General features: G+C 42.3%; 1 long non-coding RNA gene across 1 annotated transcript in view; it reads right to left on the bottom strand.

Moving 5' to 3' along the window:
- Nucleotides 1-25923, bottom strand: part of LOC143439597 (uncharacterized) — a 321175-nt gene that overhangs the window by 137153 nt on the left and 158099 nt on the right. The window contains exon 2 of the long non-coding RNA XR_013107741.1: nt 12836-12889. This is a non-coding gene — a long non-coding RNA (uncharacterized LOC143439597). The remainder of the gene's footprint in view (nt 1-12835; nt 12890-25923) is intronic.

The raw sequence follows: 25923 nt of genomic DNA, 5'->3' as shown, positions 1-25923 counted from the left end.
GGTCACCACACACAGCTGCCTTTTTTTTTTTTTTTTTTTTTTTTTTTTTTTTTTTTTTTTTTTTTTTTTTTGTGGTTGACTTGAGCAATGATTTAGGAGATTAGAGCAATCACCAAAGTGTAGAATTAAAATAAAGGAAAACAATCAACACAGAAAGAAGGGGGGTGGGGGGACACATCGCTTCTGCCCATACAGTGCAGATCATTTACATAAACAAAAGGGAATGCACAGAGCGAGGAGCCAAATCAGAGGTTGCAATTAGCTCAATTGTAGAGTAACTTGTTCCCATCCTGAGCAACAATAGCCAGAGCGATCATTCTTAATTGAGGTAAATTAAGTATTCTGACTACACCACTTTTGTCAAAAGACTTGCAAACCAGTGAAGAGATCCAATTTACACAAAGTCTTCCCCATTCTTCATGCTGATTCATGGCTTAATCTTTCCTGCTGCTTCTCACAGCCAGGGTACTTTGCTGCAGACTAGAAAAACAAGATTAAAAAAGTGCATCATGGAGAATTAAGTGTGTGTGTGTGTGTGTGTGTGTGTGTGTGTGTGTGTACGTACCAAATAACTAAAGCCTTGTTTTGGCTATAGGATATTTTAGAAAATAATGAGGAAGGGAAGAAAAGAGGGGGAGAGAGAGGAAGAAGAGAGGAGCAGAGAAAGACTTTTGCTAATACCCTTGGGGCTCAATGACAATACAGCAACCTAGAAGAAAAACTCTTGTCACAAAGGGAATACATTTTCAGCCACAGGGTCACCGTAATATCTTTAGTGCCTGATGAAGAAACACATGAAATCGAGCTAGCAATTATTCGACTAAACACAGTACAATGTGCAGCCGTCACCTGCAAAACACTACTGCACAATTATTAGCCGCCCTATTCACACTCAGTGCCAGCATAGTCAGCACGCCTTCCTATCTGCCACCCTGAAGTCATTCTGGCAGTTGGGGACTGCCTCAACAAAACCCCATGCTTCTTGTATCAGGTATTATAAGGGGGCAGGGGGCACACTGCTAACTACCACCGTTTCCATATTATACAGGCAGCTATGTCTGAAGCACTGGCTGCAAAGGTCATCACCTTGAAACTTGTTTCCATGCAGCTGCGGCACAACAATTAAAGCTTTAGGGAATCGGAGGCAGCATCCGTGGCGTTTGCCCTTAACTGCCTTCCTCCTATCAGCAAGGTTGCCGTTGCCCATGGTGAGCGCATCATAAAATCCTCAGGCTTAACTTGCTGCTTATCCTGAGATGATGGTGACAACAGCTGCCAGGCTGGAGGAATGGCTGTCCTCCAGTACTGTCAGTGAGTACCGAGCAAACGGGCCTCGCCCAAGAAAATGCTCACACACCGAGTACTGCTGCTCATGTGCTTCTGATGACACCACATGAAACTTACTATCATTAAATGGCAAATGCATGGTCGAGGTTTACTCTTTGAGTCATTTCTGGCGTCAGAAACGCTTTAAAAAACACACAATGCTGTTCTGTGGATCACGAGACTATTTTCTATGAGCAATTTTAATCCTGTAAACCGTAACTCGCTGGTTTGATCTAGCATAGGTGAACCCTTCCTTTCAGAAATCTCATCTTCAGGAGCTTAAGACTAAAGTATTCTTGGCAAAGGGATGTGGTAGGAAACATTGAGGGAGTCACCAATGCACCCTTTGCAATTGTCTGCATGGCTTGTGCGCTGGAACTCCATGCTCCATTAGCGTCTCACATTACCAGGCCAGTTCCACCACTCACCAAAAGGCCTCCTTTCCATGAGGAGAAGAGCCCACACCAGAACATAGTATTGACTCTACTTAACCAAGACTATAAGAGCAAGTGAGTCTTCTCAACATAGGAGAACACTAGAAGGATCAACATTTAGAAGAGCAATCAATCAATATTTATTTGAGGGAGACAGATATTTATTTCATCATTGCTTCTATCTCTCTAATCAGATAAGAGCATCCTGACTCTGAATGTTCTAGGTTCTGACAGACAGAGAAAGAATGGACTTCTTCTTCCGCATCTTATTCAGTTCAGTGTCTACAGACCTTTGAAACAATCATGCTATGGATAGTTATGAATTAGCAAGTGTTGAAACGTCTGCTCTGTGCTCAGAAGTGTAACCAGTGCTGAAGATGTAGAAAAGTACAACCCTCTCCCATTAGGAAGTTTTATGCATCATTTGTTAAGAAACGCTTCCCTTCTACAGAGATGAACTGACAGCAAAACTGAACCCGAATACATATGCTGATTAATAGGAATTGGGACAGTTAACAACTAGATGCCCATATGAGAGTTTCTCCAGCTCCACTGTGGCTGGCTTTTTTTTTTCCCCAAATGCTAACGTTGGCCAGGTTGGTTGTTAGCACTTCCACTGATATTCTTGCTCTTCTAGAGCAAAGAGAAAAAGTCAGAGTCGGAGCTCACAAGGCTCAAATTATTCCCAGCAGGCTCAGCAGCTGACTAATAATAGCCCCTACTCACAAAGATGCTACTATAAAAATTTTACACAGATTCACGTAGTCAATCCTTACAACCGTTCTGTGAGCGGGCATTGCTATTTCCCTCCGTTAACAGAAGAGACAGTGAGGCACTTGAGAAGCTACAAAAGAGGCAGAACTCTAGGACTGTGGGTGGGAATTCTAGAGCTGAGCTTCTTAGAACCACTGCCTTCCTCCCTCGAGAGAGTGAAACGTAAAATCAAAGGAGACAATCACCCTCAACGACAGAAACTAAAACCAGGCTGTGAGACCTGAAAGGAGGACACATAGAATCCAGACCCAGTTTTCTTATCCTAGACACTGCAAGCAAGTGCCAGGAACACCTTCTGGCTGAGTGGGTGAGGAAAGAGAGAGGTGGGGAGGAATACGCACAGGAGGGAGGCCATAGTAGCTGCCCTTTGTTCAACAGCAAAACAAACCTAATTCCTTTTTTTTTTGGTTTTTTGAGACAGGGTTTCTCTGTGTAGCCCTGGCTGTCCTGGACTCACTCTGTAGACCAGGCTGGCCTCAAACTCAGAAATCCACTTACCTCTGCCTCCCAAGTGCTGGGATTAAAGGCATGTGCCACCACCGCCCGACATAAAGCTAATTCCTATAAACTGGGGACCTGTGTTCACATGTGTGGAAGGGATGAGAACTTTGAGAATGTGCACACATCAATCTGTTCCCAGGAGAGAGCCCTACAACGCTGCAAAGCCAGCGTTCTATCAAAAGCAAGCGAGGCTTCCCAAAACACTACTTTTAAAGTAAACATCTGAATGTACTTGGATGGCATCCCTTGCTGTGGCTGCTCCAGAACATGGTACTATGTCATCCCAAAAGGGATCTAAAGAATTTCCAAGATCCTGATGAGGCTGACTTCATCTCTGTGCCCTCTCTCAGGGCATGGGAAGAAGTCATCATGACCTATGAGCCTGAGAATTCTGCCAAGAAGCTGGGAGTCGTGAGAATCTATCCAGCCAGCTTGTAGAATTCAGTGGTACCAGCCAGACATTGTATATATGCCAGGGAGATACTACTGCGCTTTCCTGCTGTGGCCATGCTGGCCACTGTTGAGGTTCACAGCATCATGGTTACACAAGACTGTTGGTTGCTTCTCTGCTTTGGAAGCTTGCATGGCACCTTCAGGTACCACAAAAGCTACTACTCGGTCATGAATTCAGGTCAGTTTAAGCTCGGAGTTCTCTTCTGAAGTGTGTGGTGTCTTCAGCAATCGGAAATTGCCTTCTTCTTCTGAGGGCAAACCAAGGGCAATGGTAATTGGCCCTGTGTTATGGGAGTCTCTTGGACAGTGCCGGGCAACTCAAGGGAGACCTTCTCATGTCTAATATTGAGGGTTTTTGTTAGGTGGTCTTTTGCTCTTGGAGGGAGCATTGTTAGCCCAGATAAAAAAAAGTTTAAACTGTTTATACATATTTATGCACAGAATTGTGTGTATTGTAGAGGTTTGAGGTTTTGTTTGCTTTTGGGGTTTTGTTGTTATTATTGTTTGGTGTCTGGGGTTTTTTGTTTGGTTGGTTTTGCTTTTTTTGCAAATATTTAGTAGCACTTCTGTCTTAGTTAGGGTTTTGTTGCTGTGAACAAACATCATTACCAAGGTAAGCCTTATAAAGGACAACATTTAATTGTGGCTGGCTTACAAGTTCAGAGGTTCAGTCCATTATCATCAAGGTGGGAACATGGCAGCTTCCAGGTAGGCGTGGTACAGGAAGAGCTGAGAGTTCTACATTTTCATCCGAAGGCTGCTAGCAGAATACTGACTTCCAGGCAATTAGGATGAGGATCTTAAAGCCCATGCCCACAGTGACACACCTACTCCAACAGGGCCACACCTCTTAGTGCCACTCCCTGGGCCATGCATATCCAAACCATTACAAGCACATATATTCCTTATAGCTTTCTCAGGCATCCTTACTGTTAATTTGCTCTCCCCAGTCCTCCTTCTGTATTTTCATCCCTCTCCCTCCCTAAAGACCCCCTTTTCCTATTCTCCAGACCAGATCACTTAAACCTTGCTGTGCCCCTGTGTTGCTCCCAACAGTCTTCTCCCACCTCTTCTGCAACACTCCCTGAATTGGATACAAGAAAGTATGTGTAGATGTATCCAGTGGGCCTGGGTTCATAGCTCTGCATTTTGATTGGCTGCGGTTTTTCTGAGGTCATCTCTGGTTGCTGCAAAGAGAAGTTTCCTTGACAAAGAATGAAGACTAAACTTACCTGTCGGCATAAGGATGAATGTTTAAGCTGTTGTTAGGAATTAAGCTGGTTTCGTAAAGTAGTGGTTGTAGGTTCTCCAGTAACCATAACTTTACCAGCACCAAATAGATCTATTACCAGGTCAAAAGATGTTGTCGCCAAAAGATCAAGGAAGTTGCTGTAAGGCTGTGACTCCTAGTAATGTTAGAAACTTTATCCATAAAGTCTCATCAACATATCTGCCAAAGCATGAGCTGAACAAGAACCACGCCAATAGACATGCCAAAGTAGCTGGGGAAAGCCTTAACCATGCACAACAGGTCTCAACGGACGCTGAGAGTAGGAGAGATTACCCTCCCAATGAACAGTACACTGAATGCTTATCCAATGCCAAATAGTCAGCTCTAAAAACATGTATATAACTAACATACAGACTGTTATATTTAGTAATATATATGTAAATGCATGTAAGTATGCAATAACAATTTATGAAAAAATAGTTTCATGAATCTGGAAGAGCAAGGTGAGAATATGGGAGAGTTTGGGGAAAGGAAAGGGAGAAGTGTCCTTATATTATAATCTCAAAATTTAAAAATAAATGAATAACAGAAAAAGAAAGATAGACCCAATGCAGTTTCAAAGGTTGGTGAATCAAGTGGGATTCACTATCTTAACTGTCAGTTAAGTTGCCTAGGGACCCGTTCATCTGTATTGATGAAAAGCTTAAGCTTCCAGTAACCATCACATTGTGCATTCTTTAGTCACCTCAATGTACTTAGACATCACATCTTTGCATTAGAGGTAAAGCTTCATCCAGTGAGCTCAGAAACCACATGGACACATTCTTTGTATACTTACATGCGTTTAATGACAGGAGAAGGGTCCTAAGTCAAAGTCTCTCCTTCAAGAAACAAAATTACCACTACCAAGAAATGGATTTCCTTTATATTATCACATATGCCCAAATCAATACTCTTGGAGTTTTAATTTTGTTTTTGTTGTTTTTATTTTGAGACAGGCAATCACTGTGTAGCCCTGGCTGACCTTTAACTCACAGGGACATAACTGTCTCTGCTTCATAAGTGCTGGGATTAAAGGAATGTGTCACCATCCAAGCCCAAAACAGATAAGATACTGTTTTATATAACATAGTTTTCTAACTTATCTATTAAACTAAGTTTTATATCGAAAGTTTCTATACTGTCTTTTAAAATGATCACTTCCATAAGTTAAACACCAGAAGTACAGAAACATGCAAAGAAGAAATAAAAACAAACAGGGATATATCACAAACCACCAAAATGTTTTCTGAATTTTTGTTTATTTTAAACATTTATTTTATTTATTAATTTAACAAGTATGGCATTTTGTTTGCATGTGTGTCTGCGCACCACATGTGTTCAGTGCCCACAGAGGCCCGGAGAGCAGTTGCATCCCCTGGAATTCCGTGAACAGCCATGCAGGATCTGGAAGTCCTCTGAAAGGACAGCCAGTGCTCTTAACCACTGAGCTGTCTCTGTAGGCCCACTCTCTGAATTTCAAAAGCAAAGTTCTAACCTGAGAATCCTAGTGTTGTGGCTCTAGGCAAGGATTCTGGATGGGGCTCTAGGGTATTCCATATAGATAGAAACCAAACAGGACAGAGTAGCTTCAGGACTAACTTGGAAAAAAAATCACTGTTTTTCGTTTCTAAGTAATTTGTAAGACAAAGATCTCTGTCTTCAAGTTACTCCTTTGACTCCTTTATCCCTGACCCTTGCCCTGTCTGTCACCCATACCTGTCCATCATTTCTAGACTTTCTATGATCTGTCCAGGGTGAAAGCCACAGGGAAAAGAATGAGCCTAGGAATGATGGTTAAGTATATCTTTCTTGTACATTACTCTCAGACTCACTGCTATAAGTTAAATAGCACTGTGCCTGAACGCCCCACCTCACAAAAAAGTACTGAGTCAAAAATGACTGCATCCAAATATCTTTCACTGAGAGATGTAAAAGATCAAAACACAAATATATAACCAATGCTTGGTGGTACAATATGCCAAGAAGCCCCCTTGGGGACCTATCTCTGGCACTTGTCACCCAACGCACACCCTGTGGATGTTGACTTTGGTGAAACAGCATAGGAAGGAGATGTTGTCAAGGGAAAAGGCAAGTGGGTATGAGTTAGGCCTGTCCTGCAGGCTGACTTGAGCTTGAGACGTGTCCTAGGGTGAGTTATTTTATGTGTTAGCACATTTGGGGTTTCTTTTCACAATCAGCAATAAAAAGTTCCTTATAGTAGGCAGTACAGCAATCGTTAATCCACAGTAAGTGGACAAACACATGTACTTTCCCCCCGAGACATTTCTAGGTTTTCTGCATTAACACTAAGGAAACAAAAGCTCTTACAACACCACAACATGATGTGGGATGGGCAGACCTTGGGGGAACTTCCCATTTTGACCCACCTAAGCACACCAGTCTACCTACTGGTTAGCATCTTATTTTAGTGGAAAAAAAAATGACCTTCATAAATAAAACCTGAATATAAATATTCTTTTTTCAACTCCAGTAAAAAAAAAAGGGGGGGTGGGGGGGAGTAAATAGCTTGCTTGTTAGAACCATACAGTCCTAGAATGATCTCACGCTGTTCGATAGGCATGTATGAGGTGATTCCATTTGCTAAATAAACTTTCCTGAGTCTTTGCTACCTCACAGCTATTGTTTGACTATTCCTAACAGAACCAGCCATTGTTTCTCTCCAAGAGCTAATAGCTTGGAGGAGGTGGGACCCATTAAGTCTTTAAAAGCCAGAGGGGGAAGAAAGTCGCAAAAAAAAAAAAAATCAAGAGCTATACTGTACAGGCGCCAGACTGCTGGATCCAGACTCTAACACCTTCTACTAGAAGGATCTCATGCAAGCTCCTCTGTGCCTCCGGGCCTTGGTTTGTATGTCTATAAAACAGTAATGGAGTACTTTCTTCAAAGAGCAGTTACAATAACCAAGTGAGATAATCCGTGTAAAGCACAAAGCTTTCAGAGGAAAGCTAGGAACACGGGAAGCATTTGACAGGCAGCATGATGGTAGAAATTGCACAGTTTTATTATCTCGGATCTCAAAACCTGAAGTCTAGAAACATTCTGAATACTGTGTGACTTCAGGAGGAGAATTCCACCTCTGACTTCATGTGACAAGACTAAAACTTCCTTCAGGCTATGTGCTTCAGATATCCGTGAAACATAGAGGGAATTTTTATGTTTAAAATTTTTTTTTTGTTTGTTTTCTTTTGTTTTTCGAGACAGGGTTTCTCTGTGTAGTCCTGGCTGTCCTGGAACTCACTCTGTAGACCAGGCTGGCCTCGAACTCAGAAATCCGCCTGCCTCTGCCTCCCAAGTGCTGGGATTAAAGGTGTGCGCCACCACCACCCGGCCAAAACTTATTTTTTAAAAGCTGAAATACATAGTCAACCTATATTAAGACTAACTATAAAATGTTAAGTAGCCAAGAGATAAAAGCTCTACTCTTTCCTATGTCCTGGCTTGTTTTCACTCTCGCTGTGATAAGAACACTCTGACCAAAATCAACTTAGGGAGCAAGGGGTTACTTGACTTATGCTTCCAGGTCATAGTTCACCACTGAGTAAAGTCAGGGCAGGAACTGAAGCGGAAACTATAAAAGAATGCTTCTTACCAGCTCACTCATTGACTTATGCCCAGCTAGCTTTTTTTAGACAGCCCCACCTGCCTAGGGAATGAGCCGCCCACAGAGATCTAGCCCCTCCCATATATAAATAGTCAGTTAAGACAATCTTACAGACTGACCAATGACCAGCAGCCAGTCCACACTGGGCAATTACTCACTTGAGGTTCCCTCTTTGCAGGTGACTCTTGGTCCTGTCAACTTAGCAATGAAACTAACCAGCACACCTGAATAAATCAAGAGCACCAAGTCACGGAAGGCATGATAGGAAGGGGTCTGTCCATGGAGATGCAACGCTTCCAAGAAAGACAGAAGGGAGAGAAACCTACTCAGAAAGAAGCAACACAGAGTTCTCAGAGTTCACATTGAGGAGCAGTGTGCGCCAGGCGTCCACTACTCCAGCCATCTCATGGAACATAGTGAAGGGACCTTGAAGAGATGAGTAACCTCTCCTGAAGAACAGTGACTTCGAACAGTAGAGACAGAAATGATTCCCTGGCCAGGTGGGGTGGGTTTTATAATGAATAACACTGAAATCTGCTAGAGTTTTAAATGCTGTTATTTTTATGTCTTTACTAGAGTCTATTAATTATGCATGATAATGGATTACGTCACTTGGCTGTTGTGAGCTGCATTTGTTACTTGCTATCTTGGGACATAATGCTAATAGGTTGAAAAATGGACGGAGAAAGGAAAACTTGGCACAAGGAAAGACTGAGGAGAGAGTTGTCACAATCCCTCCAAGGAAGAATGAAGAAGTAAGGTCAGGGACAGACAGGTTCTGGTGATGTTTCAGTGTGGTATTTATACGCTCTGACAATACCTGGATATGAGAAATGAAGGCAGAAAGCAGGTGTGACCCTGGGCCTGGCATGATGAAGCTATGAACTGGGGAGATGGCATTAAGGAAGAATGTTCGGGATGTGGAACATGTGGTTATATTTGGGCGTAGGCTCTGGAGCACCAGCATAGGAAAGACCTCCAGTCAGCCAGCAGCTTGGACTCAGAAGGAATTTGACTATTTGAGATCTATTAGTGAGTGATCTTATAATAGGTTTTGACCATACAAGATTGAGATTGTTGATCACATGAATGGAATGGTATTACTATAGATTCAAAATAGATCTATAGGCAAGACAATTACTGTAGAGCAGTACGTCATGAGGCTACAGAGATGGCTCAGCAGTTAAGAGCATTTCCTTCTTCTGCAGAGGACTCAGGTTCACTTCCCAGCACCCACACAGTGGCTCATACCCTAGTCCTCTGTAACTGCAGTCTCGGGGGACCTGGCACTCTCCTCTGACATCTGTGGGCATCAGGCACACACACAGTGCACACACACACATGCAGGCAAAACACTAATACACGTAAGATTTTTTAAAATAGAAAATTATTATGCCTTGGCATTAATAACAAACAAAAGTCTTTCTTAATTTCCCTATCTGTAAAACAGAAAAACATAATAAGCATCTTGGGTTTTTCTAATTATTCTACATCGTGGATGAACAATAGTTTTACAGACTCAAAGAGACTGAGCAATAACCCCCATAGAGAAGTAAAGAAATTGATCGTCACTGTATAATGGCATGACCGCATTCTTAGTTCCCTTTTCCCAGATGAATTGTATTCTCTCCTGTTCCCTCAATTTTGTGCTTAGAATCCCAAACACCCTGGTCTTCTCAGGAGCCTCACACAGAAAACCTTCCCCAGTCTCTTTGCAGAGAGCCTTACGCTTTCCTTTCCACTCTCTTCTCTAACAGCACTTACACACACTTACCTACTTGGAGGTGTGGTCTAACAAATCATCTCTATCCTTTCTATAACAAATCCCTTTAAAGACTATCTTACTATTTCTATTTCCTCATCCTTTTCAATCCTATCCCCACCACAACCTGATTTGTATGTACATCCTTTTGATCTTGGTAACCATCAGTGTGGCATACGGCATTAGCAAAGCCAACAGATACTGCACAGCAATTATTTGACTTAACCTCTTAGCAGCAGTAACCTTGTGAGGAAAGCCTACCTGTTCTGTTTGGAACTTTTTTTAGCTGAGTTGACTTCTGACACATCACATTTCCCTGGTGATTCCCAGCCACTGTGGCTCTCCATTTCCTACAAAATTGGTAGTTTTCTAGATCTTCTGTGTTAATTCCCCTAGATAGTCTTTGCTGAACCCATTTATTTTCAATTCAACACACTCCTGGGGTGATCTCATGTTTTGCCCTCTTCCAGTCACTCTCTGTGTGCCTATTGCTCCCACATTCACATATCCAGCCCAGGATGCTTTCCTGAGGTGTATAAGTCAGCATGCCCAGCTGTCTTCTGACCATCCTTAGTAAGACATGGCTGGCAACACAAAACTGACATACAAATTTATATGCACTTCTTTCCCAAACCTGGCCCTGTGCTAATGTAACTTGGTCACCAAACTATGCACATATAATATCGCATATAACAGGCACTCAGTGGTCAATTGTTAACTGAAATAGGTGGGGGTATAGTCCTGCGAATGATTCATGCTTGTACGTAATGTAGGAACAGGCAAAATAATAAATAAACCAGATGACATTATAAAATACACTTGATAAATCAACATTTTTCAAGGAGCAGGATTATATAAAAGAGCCTATGTTTGCATTGAAAGAATAATATACATAAACGTAAACATGAATTGATGATGTTTGACATCTCAGGTGAAAGTGTTTTGAGAGTGTGATCAAGGATTTCAAACTCCCAAGGCCATCAGAAGAGTGTGGTTATAAGTAGAAAGCAGCTCCATCTTACACTGAGCCGTGTCTGCACTGCACTCAAGAAAGCCTACAACTGCTCTTCCCATCACAGCGCATGTCTTCCTTGTTCATAACAAGCATGCTGAAGGGAGACTGAGAAGTCCCTGGACACCCATGAGAACATGCCACACTTAGAGAACGAAACATAATTCTAGGCATTGATAACAAAGGTGAAGCCAAAGAGATAGATTGCTATAAAAATCAATGACTACAATAGCTAATGCAAAATCTAGTATTGCCAGACATTTTATAAGTGCTTTATACATATTATTTCATTTACTGTATCCGGTTGGTACAATTTCTAGTCCCATTTTACAGATGACAATGTGAGATGCCCACAGTAAGTAGTAAGTAATAGAAGCACCTTCCAAAAGCAAATCTCCACTCTCTGTGCTCATAGGCATCAACCATAGCAATGGCCTATCAGGAATGATAATGAAAATATTAGCCTGGAAATGAGATAGGAGGGGATACAGCAGAAAGCACACAAGCTGTTCTACCCTTAAATAAGCAGGTAGACATCATAGGAGGCAGGTGCTGGCTAGGCCAAAAGATTCTAATTCTTTGACTTGTCTCTGTAGGGAACAACCAGGCTCATAAAGATCACTGTCAGTAGAGGACAGAGATCCATCTATAAATAATATCAAAGCTAGTCCTACCCTGGGAAAAAGGTGAACCTAGCAAGCCCCCAAAGTCTCTTTGTTCACTGAGATCTGTGGTTCTAAAAATAATGTATGGTTCTCATCCCTGGCAGTTCACAACTTGCTGTAGAGAATAAGGCAAACACAGCAGAACTCAGGAAAGATAAATCATTAAAAAAATCTATCAGAGTAATAAAAGGGAGTGGGTCCTCACTCTCCCTCTAAAGATAAATACCTCTCCCTACTTCCTTACCAAGCAATACTAAAGACAGAAATCACGCCACACAAAAGGCCATGATATAAAATCGTACAAAACGTCAAGTAACACGTTAGCCATAAGTCAGGTCTTCACGCACCTGCTTTCCCTTATCAATTGATAGAGGCGAAGGATTTATTTGAGTTGTCTGGACTGTGAAATCACTTCTCCTCCTCTACCAGAAGGACAGGATCTAGTTAAATCGGAGATTAAAGAGGTGGATCAAAGTGACCCCTGGCCCTCAAAGCCAGGAATTAGCCATGCCGTAATTGCAGGCAGGCTGCAGGCGTGACCTGTCAGATGTGGGTGAAGCTAATCCTTTTGCAAAGCATGAGAAGCTCTCTCAAACTCGACTGTGGTAAGGCTAAACCAGACTTTTATGTTACATGACCACTTTCCAAAACACGAGGTCATTTGGCTACTTTATTGAGAGTATGTCTTACAACCATTACACCTGCACAGTCACAGACGCAGAAGCCTGCGGTTCACTTCACACCATGGACCTGTACTTTCTCATGCTCATCTTGTATAATAAAATATCAGATGATAGCAATATAGAAATACACGAAGTCGGTGTTTCTCTATAACAAAATGTTGTTAAACAGCAACTCCCATGTTCTTATGATGACGCTTCTATCTCATACCCTAAAAAGTGTTCAGAACATGCCATCACCACCCTCAGAGACCACAGCTTCTCAATTAAACACCAGCAATCCTGAGGTAGTCGGTCCTCTGAGGCTGCAGTTCTCACATGCCCATTCCTTACCTTTTTGTAATTGGATGAGGACTTCTCACCAGCCAGTGTGCTAAAAATGGTGCCCTGTAGGGGAGAAAAGCACAGATACATCAGAGATCTCCAGAGTGGAGGACGCCATCTTCGCTTTGGCCGCTGGCCTAAGCCCACCTTATGTCTCATTGCCACAGATTTCCCTGCATTAACATGTATCTACCTTTGGCATTTCCAAGGGCACTATCCCCAGGTTAAACCATGTGTTAGAGGCAAATGAGGAAATGGATCTCACCTTCATTTCATAGACAAGAGTCAAATAATAACGTCTTTCAAGTGACTTTCATTGTGAGCATGAGGTCTGGAGTAGAGCCTCTTCCTAAGAGAAAGAAGCTTCATAATGATGCGGACTCAGCATCTCCCTCCCACTGTTTTTTTCACACTGTCCCTACAGCTAACCTCTCACCTATACCTGTTGGCATGTGTATTTTCTTGGCACGATGTGCCACTTACAAGGCTTTCTAGGATCCAGTGTTGTGTGGGGATTCACATATAAGGTGGTTCCTCTTAAACTATCTCACAAACACACATGTAGCCATTGCTAAGCCACACAAGGGGCTAGGGGTTGTAATCTGCTCTACTTGAGTGCAAAGCTAATACATTTCTAATGATTTACATCTAATGACTGCATCTCCTTGGTAGCCTGCTCTTCTGAGGTAGCCAATAGTGAAAGAACATGTCCAACGACCATGCAAAGGATAGACGCAAGATTGATAACAGGGGTGACTGAGCGGCATGTCCCCCAATCCCCTTCTGGAAGTCTCTTTTGGAAAGCAGATTCCATATAATAATACTACAAAGTGACCCTCGAGGAGAGGAAGGGAGAAAGGAGAATGACTCTTGAGTGATGTCAAACCTCATCTTTAGCCCTCAGACCTTGACTGCTGTCCACCTATGAGGCTAAGCCACAGGATTTTCTGTATCAGGTCTTTGAACATTCAGGGGCAGATGATTCTCTGTTGCAGAGAGGAGAGGGGCATGTTACCCTCCACAAAATGACCTGCTGCCCTTCTGAATTCTATTTCCCTGGGGCCAATAATATCCCTTTGTCAGCCTCAATTGTAACACATGAGCCTGTCTTGAGACATTTCCAAACATTTCCTGGGGACAAAACTACCCCTAGCTGAAAGCACCAGGTCAGACCTCTAACACAGCTTGTAGAAATGACCCCTGAATTCCATGAGTTGCAATTAGATTTTCCCCAAGAAACAGAAATCTGGTGGCAGGATTCCTCTTCCCACCACTGAATTCAAGTGTCAGTCTTTATTCTAACTTGAGGAGTCAGAATCTGAGGAAGGTCTGAGTTCCAGCTGCCAAAGACTCCAAGTGGGGGCATCTCAAGGACCACAGCTACATCTTTAACTAAGCCCAAGATATCCCAGCAGGTTGGCAAGATAGCTCCCTGGGCCAAAGCTCTCATTGCACCAGCCTGGCAAACTGAGGAGGGAAATGCCCAGATCCCACAGCGGAAGGGAGAGCACCAACTTCTGAAAGTTGCCCTCTGACCTCTATACATGAGCTGTGGCAGGCATGTGCCCATATTTGCACCCATCACACACACACACACACACACACACACACACACACACACCAACATACACACTCTGGGAAGAGCAATTTAGAACATGTCTTTATATATTTGGGGTGCACACACGTTTGGGTGTGTGTATGCTTGGGTGTGTGTATGCACATTGGTTCGTGTACATCTAGAAGTCAGAGGTCAGGTGTTTTCCTGTTTGGTCACCATGAGATCTTTCAGGATGGGGTCTCTCTAAATGTAGAGCTTATCAATTCATCTAGGCTGGCCAGCCAGTGAGCTGCAGAGATCTGCATAGCTCAGCCTCACCAAGCTCTGGGTTTACTGACATACACTACCAAACCCAAATTGTAGATGGGTGTTGGCGATCCAAACTCAGATTCTTGGGCTGTATGGCAATTCTGTTGCAGACTGAGCCATCTCTAAAGACCCCAGGAATATCTGAAACTTCAGACATGAGTGCCGTAATCCCAGAAATGACCCACAAAATTAAACAATCCTGTTCATTCCCTTCCTTTAGAGCAATCCCAGGTGAAATGCATTAGGAGAAGAAAAGAATCAGAAATGGGCAAAAGTATCTTCTCAAATAAAAACGGATACATCTGGCTACAAATGTTGCATTTGTAGAAAGAACCTGAGCCAAAGGAAAAAGCACAGTAAAGTCATAATACCTGGAAGGAGAGTACCAGAGAAACGACATGGGTCTGTGACAGTTCACAGCCTTCATTTAGCTACTCTCTGAGGAGATTTTACTTATACGCTTGGTCAGTTTTGTGTCATTCCCTTCAAAAGACTTGAAGTGGCATCCAGTTTCCTAATTGCAACTATGGCGAATGACTTTGGGAAGGTTTTCTTGACCCTTCCCAGAACGTGCTCGACTTAATTACTAAAATGGAAGGCTCGCAGCCTAGTAACCTGCTCACACTGTGAACTTCTGGATTATCACATCAATATTTTTTCTACGAAAGGAGAAACTCCTAATGAGTCACCACCACGAAAGTTTGCATTAAGGCGGCATTTATCACATTACACATTACACAGGCAGAGCCAAGCACGGCATCTTTTTAAAATCCTCGGCTTCCAGCCTTATTTGTGAGATGGGATATCCCTGCATGGGATGGACGGTATCTGACGCAATTTCCCCAAATATGCTTAGAAAGTCAAGCCATGCTGCAGTGTGACGTTATATGCTGATGTCTAAATGTCTCTCATAGGATCTCTGGTTTTAGCATTAGGATTTGACTCGTAACGGGTTTACATGTGGAGATCGTTACAGGAAAGAACACTGAAAATTTCAGGCTTGTGCTTTATTAGTCTCAAATTTATCAGATCAACTCCCCCCCCCCCAAAAAAAACAGATTTTTGTGGTTATTTTTTTCTCTTAAAAAAATAAATTTAAGAGCAGATTTTGATAGGAGAAAAGCAAAGAGACTTGGGTCATGAGGGCATTGGATATTCATGGTAAAGGGAAAAGATCTGAAGACACATGGGGCACAGGCTAGACTTCCTACAAAGCAAGCTGTGAAATGGAAATTGCATGCAAGGGGTGTTCTTAGTGTGTGTAGAAGGGGAGGGTCACAGGATGGAGTGGATAGCCGTCAGCTGCAGAGCAGGCTCACCAAAGGTCTCAGCCAACCTCATAGGAAGCTCTGAGGATAGGAGATGCAAACACTGGACACAAAGCGCTGCCCCAGGAAGGGAATATAGTTTGCTGGGTCATGTGACTCTTTCCATCCAAGAGCTGAAAGTACTCAACTGGCCAAAGCAAGGAGATGAGTATGGAAGGCGGCTGAGGCTACTGTATTACACTCTATTTTAACATGCTCTTACCTAGGACAGGCCTTGTTTGTAACCTATTTACTATAATTAAGCATAACTTGTCATTCTAGGTTACCGTTTGCTGGTCTTTCATGATGCCTTGGACAAAACATCAAGTAGGCCACCTTCTCAGGAACCTGAGCCCCAACCCTTGACCCACCCTTCCTAACGTGGATCCTTGTTGATCTTGGGGCCTTTAATTCACCACTCTGAAATGAGCGACCCTATGTCCTTTTTCTTCCAATGCCATTTGCTGATACAAAGAGGAGCCAGTTTTATCAGGTGCAGTCTTTGGAAATTGCTAAGGCTGGTAGCTGACTCCTCCCTCCCCCCATCTGCTAACAGAAGTACACTCTCAGAGTGTCATGGTCAGCTCTTCATTATCTCCTGAGGCAGAAGAAATTTTTTCTAGGTGTCTTAGTTACAAGTGTAGTAAGCTCCCCAGAGAAGACGAACCCATAGGCTATATAGAAACCTAACGAAAAGACATTGTGCGATTTGACTCATTCCACTAAGAGGCCTGAGGGGTCCCAGAGGATCCCATCTTCAGGCTGGAGAACCAACCAGAAAATCCAAAGGTGTAACTCAACCTAAGCTGAAGGTCTGAGAACTATGGAGCCCATAGTTGAACTAACACTCCAAGGTCAAAGGCCACGACCCCTAAGAACCCTTGCAAAGTAGACAGAGTCTTAGTATAAAATTTAAAATCTACAGAACCAAGAACCAGGAGCTTTGATGTCTAAAAAGAGAAAAACATGAATGACCCAACTGAAATATGGAGAGAGAGAGAGAGAGAGAGAGAGAGAGAGAGAGAGAGAGAGAGAGAGACTGACTCTTCCTCACCTTTCTGTTCTATTCAGGCCCTTGGTGGATTGCACAATGCTGGTCACACTGGAGAAGACAGATCACCTCAGCCATAAATGCCATGCTCGTCAGTTATCAGGACATCTGTTTGCCCAGTCAAGTTAACTCGAAATGGTAACCATCTCCACAGGTAGACCACAAAGGGAACATTTGCAGGGCGGCTTTTCATTTGACTCTGAGATGCACTAGCTTGGTGAATTAAAGACTACAGTGTGCAGCGTTGTCTCTCCTGTTAACATTTATACTCATCTGTAGGCATAACTATGTAGGCAGAAGACACAGAGAGCCGGAAGAAAAAGTAATTTGGTATTTATAAAAAAAAAAAAAAAAAATGAGCCAACTTAGTTCTTGGTTAGAAGGATCCCTGATAGAATTCCAGTAATTAATTAATGGGGGTCCAGTCCTACATAAACAAAGAGAGCCCTGAAGGTGAGCTGCTTACTCCATTCTCTGCTGAGGATGTTGTACAGTGCTACAACACCTAGAAGAGATGCCACTTGTCCCAAAGTTCCCTTCTGAGCATTATCACAGGGCCGTTCGTCTCCATTAAATTAGGTGTGGAAAAATAAACTGGGAAACCGCCTTCTCTGCCACTGAGTTTCTGCCCTCCAATGCCCATAAATATTTGGAAAACAGCAACCACCTAATACTTACTTGATTAAATTGGAACAGCTCAAGTTACTGGATTGTAAAAATTAAAGTATTTAGAACCCAGATCTCTGGGATGGCAGCATTATGGAATTCCATTCCCTGCATGTGGATGCGTGTCTGTGAACAGGATGTACATTCATCTTAGCCAGATACCACCAGACAAGGGCCAGCTGCTTTTGGTAAATGGTCAAATACAATCAAAAGCCAAGAGCCTTTTAAGAGAATGGTACCTAATGATACACATCCATTTGAGGCCTTCAGTCTGCACTTCACAGGAGCAGTGGGTGATTCCTCATGTGTCGTGGATGTCAGGACCCAGCCCACCCCTATCACTAACAGTTTGAAATCTCTTACATTTAAATGGACAGGCCCCTGGAGTGCATACCTTGTGGCTGCTAAGGTGATCCTTAGGTCTCTTCACAAAATAGCACATTTCTATTCTATTCTCATGCTTTACACTAACATGGATACATAAATGTTTTAAATATGGCATACCCTTCAGGCTAAGTTCAGCATTCACATTTATTTTTTTTTAACTGCATAATTATAAACATCAACCAAAGGGGGGGGGAGAAATTATGCACCCAAACAAATGATAAAATTACAGTGTTTTCTTGTAGTCTATGAATACTGAAAATTTCAATTAGCCAAGTGAAAAGCCATTGAATGTGCCAGCAGGATTTATATACCAGACTAATGACCATCATCTGCATCCTATTTAGCTAATGAAGGCTTGGAACGCTTGTGGATCATTAAGGGAAAGCTGATGGGAGGAAATTCGAACCATGGAAAGATCAAATCTCTTTATGTCTGCATTTAAAACTAAACACACTTAATAGGTCATTCAATCAAAGCATAATGTCTGTTCATCGCATAAGTTATGTTGCCAGCATAGCCCCCAATCCAGGAGCCATTCCTTCTTCATTCCATAAATATTTAATAACCCCTCATGTGCCTCTGACCTTGTGGATTACCATGACAGCTTCATGATTCCCTTATGGTTTTTCTTGCCACTTCTCTTCTCCACCATAATTAAATCTGTAGCTCTGGTTTTCTGTTTGGACAGAAACCACAACCTGTGTATCATGACTCACACAGCATGGTTGCAGTCCAGGGACCCGATAGGGGGTGCCATCCACCTAGGTATCAAGTGAAACACAGCATGGCTGCAGTCTGGGGGGAGGGGTCAATAGGGGAAGTACAGATGTGCAACGGAGACCTAAATTTTTCTCAGTCCTAGAAGAACAACTCAGAGGCAGGTGTGAAGTTCATGAATAGATGGTGCCCACTGGGAAAGAAGATAAAACCCGATGCCAGGAGCAGCTAGACCAGGACCCACTGAGCTCCACTGACTTCACTGTGCAGAGTCCCCATTATCTCATCTAGGAAGGTGTGAAAGCTCCCGTTCAGGGTACCATCATCACCCTTAATAAGTCTGCTCTTAGCAGAAGTGATGCCTAATGACCTGTAATTCTAGGACCTATTCCTATGCTGAAAAAGATGTCATCCATTGTTTGTAAGCCATACTTTATGTGTACTGATAGGGTTTACATATTAATAGCACTGTGATAGAATAATCTGACATATTTATATACAAAAAAATGAAAAGTTTTAGGTCATAAACCCCTTCTCCAAAACAATGTTTTTGAAAATGACTTTTTCTACTACAAGGGTGTTCGGCAACTACTAGTGTATCATTCCTATTATACTTACGGGACTAAAAAGAAAGTCTCAAAGAGCTAAGTCTCATTAAACCACAAAAGTAGTTCTTACTATTGCAATAGTCAGAAAGCTGAATTCACTTATCTACCTGAGAAGGAGGAAGAGGAGGGAGGAGAAGGGAGAGGAGGTGTGGGGGGAAACAACAATGACTCATCTTTTTGCCTACATTCTATTCATTCTTATCTTCTAATATTACCCTCTCTTTTTTACAACTATTATATATATATATATATATATATATATATATATGAATATGTACATTCATATATATATAAGTTATAGGCTATGGGGCAAACATATAATGTTCTTCTTTCTGAATTTGGGTCATCTTACTCATTTTCCTACAAATTTCAGTATTTTGTTTCTCTCTACAGCTGAATGGTTGTCCCTATGTATATGCACCATATTTCCTATCATAAAGAGAGGCAGCAGTAAACAAAAAGAGAGGCAGCAGTAAACAAGGATGTGCAAATATCTCTGTGGTAAGATATGGAATGCTTTGTGTACGTGCCCAGGAGTAGTTAAGTCATATGGTAGGTATATTTTAATATTAAGTCATAGCAGTTATATTTTTAATATTCTAAGGAACATTCAACTGATCTTCACAATGGCTTTATAAATTTGTACTCTTACCAGCAGGAAATAAGGATTCCTTTTTACCCACAATCCTTTTTTTAACAGTTTTTGGTCAGATGTCTTGATGACAACCATTCTGGTTCCGACAAGAGTATCTCAAAGTAGCTTTGTTTTGCATTCCTCTGAAATCTAGGGACACGGAACACATCTATTGGCCATTTATGTTTCTTTATTTGAAACCTCTCTCTTCATTTAATTAGCCCATTTATTAGTGTGCAATTTTGTTTCTTCGATGTTTAAGTTTGCACTTCTTTATAAATTCTAGATATTGCTTCCCCCAAACCCAATAGCTGACATTATATTAAATGGAGACAAACTGAGAAGATGTCCTCTAAAATCAGGATTGAGACAAGGATGCTTACCCCTCTCTCTTAAATATAGAGCTCGAAACCTTAACACAAATAAGACAAGATACAAAAATAAGGGAGGATGGAGATGAACTATTCTTATTTGCAATGTGATTCTGTGCTTCAAAGACACTAGAATTTACTAGAAAAAATTTACTAGAAAATGTTTAGATCTAACAGACAACTCACAGTAGGATACAAAATCAACATTACACACACAGTAGCCTTTATAATATACCTTCTTACCTCTTACCAACAATGAGTTCTCACAAAAGAAAGCTGGGGGAAACTTCTCATTCATAGTAACTCCACACAACGCCTAGGAATAAACCAAGAAGAAAGAGATGTGTGTGTCTAAGTCCCTGAGTGAAAAAATGGAAGACACAAGAGGATGGAAAGACAACCATATTCCTAACTGAAGGATTGATGACATGAAAATGGCTACCTTCCAAATTTAATCTACAGATTCAGTATAATACTCATCAAAATTCCATTTCATACCTCACATGCCTAGAAAGAGCAATCTAAGAACACATGAAAACACAAAAGATCACAAATAGAAAAAAACAAAATAACAACAACAAAAACAACCAAAGTAACAACAAACAACCATAAGAAGTAAGAGCCCAGCTGGAGTTATCACAGCTCCTGATGTGATGCTATGACAACTGTAGACTGGCATAAGCACAGATAATGAAACAGAGTAGAGGTCCCCAAAATAACCAATTAAAGCTTCAGCCTCCTAATTTTTGACAAAGATAGCAAAACCATGCAGTAAAAAAGATGATAACTGATCTAATCAATGGTGCTAGCAAAACAGGAACTCTACCCTTAGAAGAGTGAAATTCGATCAGGATCACTCATCTTGTGGTCATCATAAAGTAGATCAAAGGCCTTAATTTAAAACTCCAGATGCAGAAAATGTCAGAGAAAAACATGCTTCTCATGACACTGGGCAAGAAAGGACTCAATAAGCAGAACACCAGGGCTCAGGAACTGGTCCCAAGAATCAAGAGATGGGGTGATGTGAAATTTAAGTTTCTGGACAACAAAAGAAACTATTAGCAGATCAAACACAGCCCACAGAGTGTGAAGAAACAATGTCCTTACCAGCTGTAAGTCAGAGTAGGCTAATATTAAAGACCAATAATAAATTAGTAGTGAATATCCAAGCCACAACCTATGACAGGGACGTCACGTGTCCTTCTAGGGCAGAGTCTGTGGTGAAAACTCTACTCTAGGTATGATATGAAACTTATTTAGAACAAATGAGAAGGGGGCTGGGGAGATGCTTCAGTGGGTAAAATGCTTCCTTCCTTAGCCTGGGGAGTGGAGTTCATATCCACTATTCAATGTCACCTGCATTGTCCTTCTAGGCTCAAATGATAGTCACTTGACATAGGAAGTGCTAAACAGAGAAGGGGCAGGGACAAAAAGGAGATGCAGAGGGCATCTATACAAAATAGTGTAGAAAATCTATACTCAAATGGTATGTCTATTTCCATCTATGCCTTTTAGTTAACTTTAAACAATAGAACCACATCCACGATTTCAAAGGATTATTACCCAACATCTGGGAATTCAAATCCCTAACAGCCCACTGTACACAGACAAATTCCTATTTGTTTACAAATATTTACAGTATTTACAGGTAGGTGAGTTATCGTCTGTATTGGATTGTAAGCTATAAATTCTTAATTGTCTGCTCTAGTCTACAGCTGAATACAGTGATGAGGATGGGGTTGGGAGCAGAGGGGAGACTTCATAAATGTGTGTCAACTGTACAACGAGTGAGGGAAGACCTAGAAATCAACAGGAAAGAAGGGAATATCAAGGCAGGAGAAGAAGGAAAAGGATTGGTACCAGGAGGAAAACAATGGGTTAGAGTCTAATAAGTCAGATTCTACCCCTGAAAGAGAAGCTGACTTTCTATCTTTGTAAGGAGCCCAATTAAGATGAAGGCCGTGCACTCAGGAGACGGCACAGTGGCTAAGAGTAGTTACTGCTCTTCTAGAGGATTTGGGGTCAATTCCCAGTACCTGCATGGCAGCTCATGATTGTAACTTCAGGGGGACAAACACCCTCATACAGACATACATGCAGGCAAAGCACCAATGTTCATGAAATAGAGACAAGGAAACCACTAAGATGATGCTGTGGAAGAAGGTTCTCATCCGAGATGATTGGTGACCTCATAAAGATGGCAAAACTGCACATAGGCACAGAGAAGAAAATGAGGTGAATCAACCAGGTGGTGATGCAACAAGCATGGCACAGCCACAGAGGAACACTGTGAGGCACAGTCAGGGGCAAGGCAGAGGGCACAGCCACAGTGGAACACTGTGAGGCACAGTCAGGAGTAAGGCAGAAGCAAGGAAGACCTTTACTCAGAGTAAAGACTTCGAGATTCTAGGACTAGTGAATTTCTATTGTTTTAAGATCCCCCAGTTTGTGTCACATTTTACAGCAGAACTGTCAACCTAACACAGGGACTATGAGCCAGGGACATTTTGTTTTAGTGGCTGGTGATTTTTCATTGTGAAGGACCAGCTAGTAAATTTTTCAGGCTCTGAAGCCCATGAGGTTTCTGTCACATCTACTTAGCTATGCCACTATAGCTTGAAAGGGCTTGTACACGTGATGCAAATGAGAAAGCCTATCTATATTCTAATATAGTATAAACGAACATTCCCATTTCTCTCTTTTCTCAGGTTATTTAAAAAGGTCAAAATCACACTTGCCTCATAGCCCATACAACAGTAGGAATGAGACATGTATGTCCACCTTGAATATAGATCTGGGAGAAAGAAAGAAAGAAAGAAAGAAAGAAAAGAAAGAAAGAAAGAAAGAAAGAAAGAAAGAAAGAAAGAAAGAAAGAAAGAAAGAAAGAAAGAAAGCAAGCAAGCCTGGGTCCAGGCTGGGTTCTATTAATGATTTCTGTAACATGGTTTAAATCGGTGCCTTTCTTCTTCCCAGGACCATGGCAAGCATTTTTCTGGCCACCTGGAAAGCTAATTAATGGATGATCACATACCTTCAAATACGTTGTCCTTGTAACACGATATGCCATGACACTATTGACTGTGTCTCATACAGAAACAAACATCACTATGAAGGAAAGAATGGCAGTCAGCTAAGTCACAGAATCAGGGCAACGAAGAAAGAAATACATGAACCCTTCGTCAGCTCCACCTTCAGTGGCGAGGACAAACTCTAAGTAGACAGAGGATATTCTGAGGTAAGCAGCAAATATTTGTTATTTAAGGTCACTTTTAACCCCAGGCTATTGCTGAATCCAGAGTTTTTACTTCTCGGGAAGGCTCTGCTCTAGGACGAGACTGCTGCTGGGAGCGGGCTGCAGCTCCTTCCCTAACTCATCCCGATAAGCATTCATCATCTGCTAACATGCCTTTGGCCATCTTTGGCCCATTGCTGTGGTGCCAGCAGCTACCAAAGCATTAAACATTCCCCTGCATGCAGACACACCCTCACACTCCTCGCCAGAAGGATGGCACTCTGCCGCTGAGCTATGGAGAAGCTGGACGAGAGCTGACGGCTACAGATGTTCAGGTCTGGCACAAGGTAAAGCCAAAAAAGAATGAAAGAAAGAGCAAAGAATAAAGAAAACAGTTCACAAGAGAAAATATGAGTGGCTAACGGTGCGTGGGGCTGCGTGGGGCAGCGTGGGGCCACGTGCGTGGCGCTGCTGCGTGGAGCTACATTGGGGCTGTTAAACTTCCTGAGGTCTGAAGCAATACTCCTGAAAACTAGTGTGGATCCTTCCAATTATTACCCAAGTCGCACGTCCCTAAAGTGTAGAGCTGTCCCCCTAACTTAAGCACTCCATTTCCACCTCATCCCTGAGACTGTGCCATTTCCCATGGAGACGTTCCGTCTCTCCTAATACTTAAGTTTGAAGTGGGCAGAGAACCCGGATCCTTAGCCTATCAGCCTCCTTACTGCTTCCTTCTCCGTTTCTTCTCTTGCACATCATCACCACCAAAAAGAGCTGAGGAGCAAGCCAGGCTCTTGGATGTCAATCCAGAAGCAACTTTCTAGCCTTCTTTTAAAAGATGTTTACATGAAAGCATGGGCAGGACCAAAGGATTCCACCCCAGTAGCAGAGCAGATCGATGCAGAGCAGTGGACTCCGTCCGCAGCATGAGGACAAAGACCGGAACTCCCAAACTGCAAACTCACAACAATATCATCTTGGGGGCGGGGGGGGGAGGGAGTCCTAGGACTTCACACGTTGTATTCTCAGTGGCTAAAGCTACTGTCATGATTTCTGAGAATCCTGGACATGTATCTAACTCTGTTTCCAGGCACGTGTTTTACAGAAGTCACAGTTGCCTATTTCCAGGAATAGACCTGTGTACCAGAGCCATATAGTTGAGACCCGAGTGACAGAAGAGCAAATGACTAAGGTCAGGGAAGCACTGGTTCTCGCTTCCGCAAATGATTTTAGGATTATTATACACTGGCAATGTCCGCGCTCCTTGTTACGGTGCCTGGAGAACGACAGGCACTGTAATACTTGAGAAGAAAACAGAGTGACACAGATGATCATTTTCACCTCTCTCTCTCTCTCTCTCTCTCTCTCTCTCTCTCTCTCTCTCTCTCTCTCTCTCTGTGTGTGTGTGTGTGTGTGTTCGAAAGTCTGAAACACTTGATAAAATATTCAAGGGGTCTCTATACTTCTCCCTCTATAAAAGCATAATATTCTCTGTAGCAAGAAATAAGATACAGAAAAATAACTTCCAACTTAACTAAAGATATGATGCCATAGCACAGTGCTCTGAGCTGAGAGGGAGGCTCACAGTACTTGAGTCTCAAGCCCAGATTCGTGTGCTTGATTAAAAGACTCTCAGGAGAGATGGAGGTGAACTATTGTCAGCCTTGGGCAAGGCAGCTGAGGGTGCTGAGATCTGGGACAATTCTGTGCGATGGAGCATGGGGGGGGCAGTGATGGGTTATCAGACATTTTCTAATCCTCTTGTTCTCATGTTAATTTTGTACCCTACTATACCTAAATAAGCCCATCCATAAAGGGGGGAAGGCAGCTGTTAATTTACAATTCAACTCACAAAATAGTGTGTAAATTGGGGAGATGAGGACAAGGAGGAGGAGAAGGTCAAGGGAGAAAGACATTTTCATAATTATTGGCTATTACCAACCATGTAAATGGACACAAAGCAAGAGCAGAACATGCAAGACCCAACAGGATGGGTTCTCCTTTAAAAGCCCAGCACTGTCATTAGCAAATAAACAGGGATGCACCATGATCTCAGACTCCCTTAGTGACAGCAAGAAAGGAAATCAATGGCTACATAACTTTACTGAATATGAGAAATATAAATAAAAAGGCTGGCCTTGCCATAAGCATATACGAGTACTCTAACAGATCCAGCCCTTACCCTAGATGTAAACTACTGCATCTCAGTTCTTCTGAGTTTATTACACCTGTGCAAGATCTTCAAGAGAAAAACTAC

This window comes from Arvicanthis niloticus, chromosome 27, assembly GCF_011762505.2.
Source record: "Arvicanthis niloticus isolate mArvNil1 chromosome 27, mArvNil1.pat.X, whole genome shotgun sequence".
In the NCBI taxonomy this organism is placed as follows: domain Eukaryota; kingdom Metazoa; phylum Chordata; class Mammalia; order Rodentia; family Muridae; genus Arvicanthis; species Arvicanthis niloticus.
Note: the sequence above shows the minus strand (reverse complement) of the source record. Positions and strands in the feature narration are given on the sequence as shown.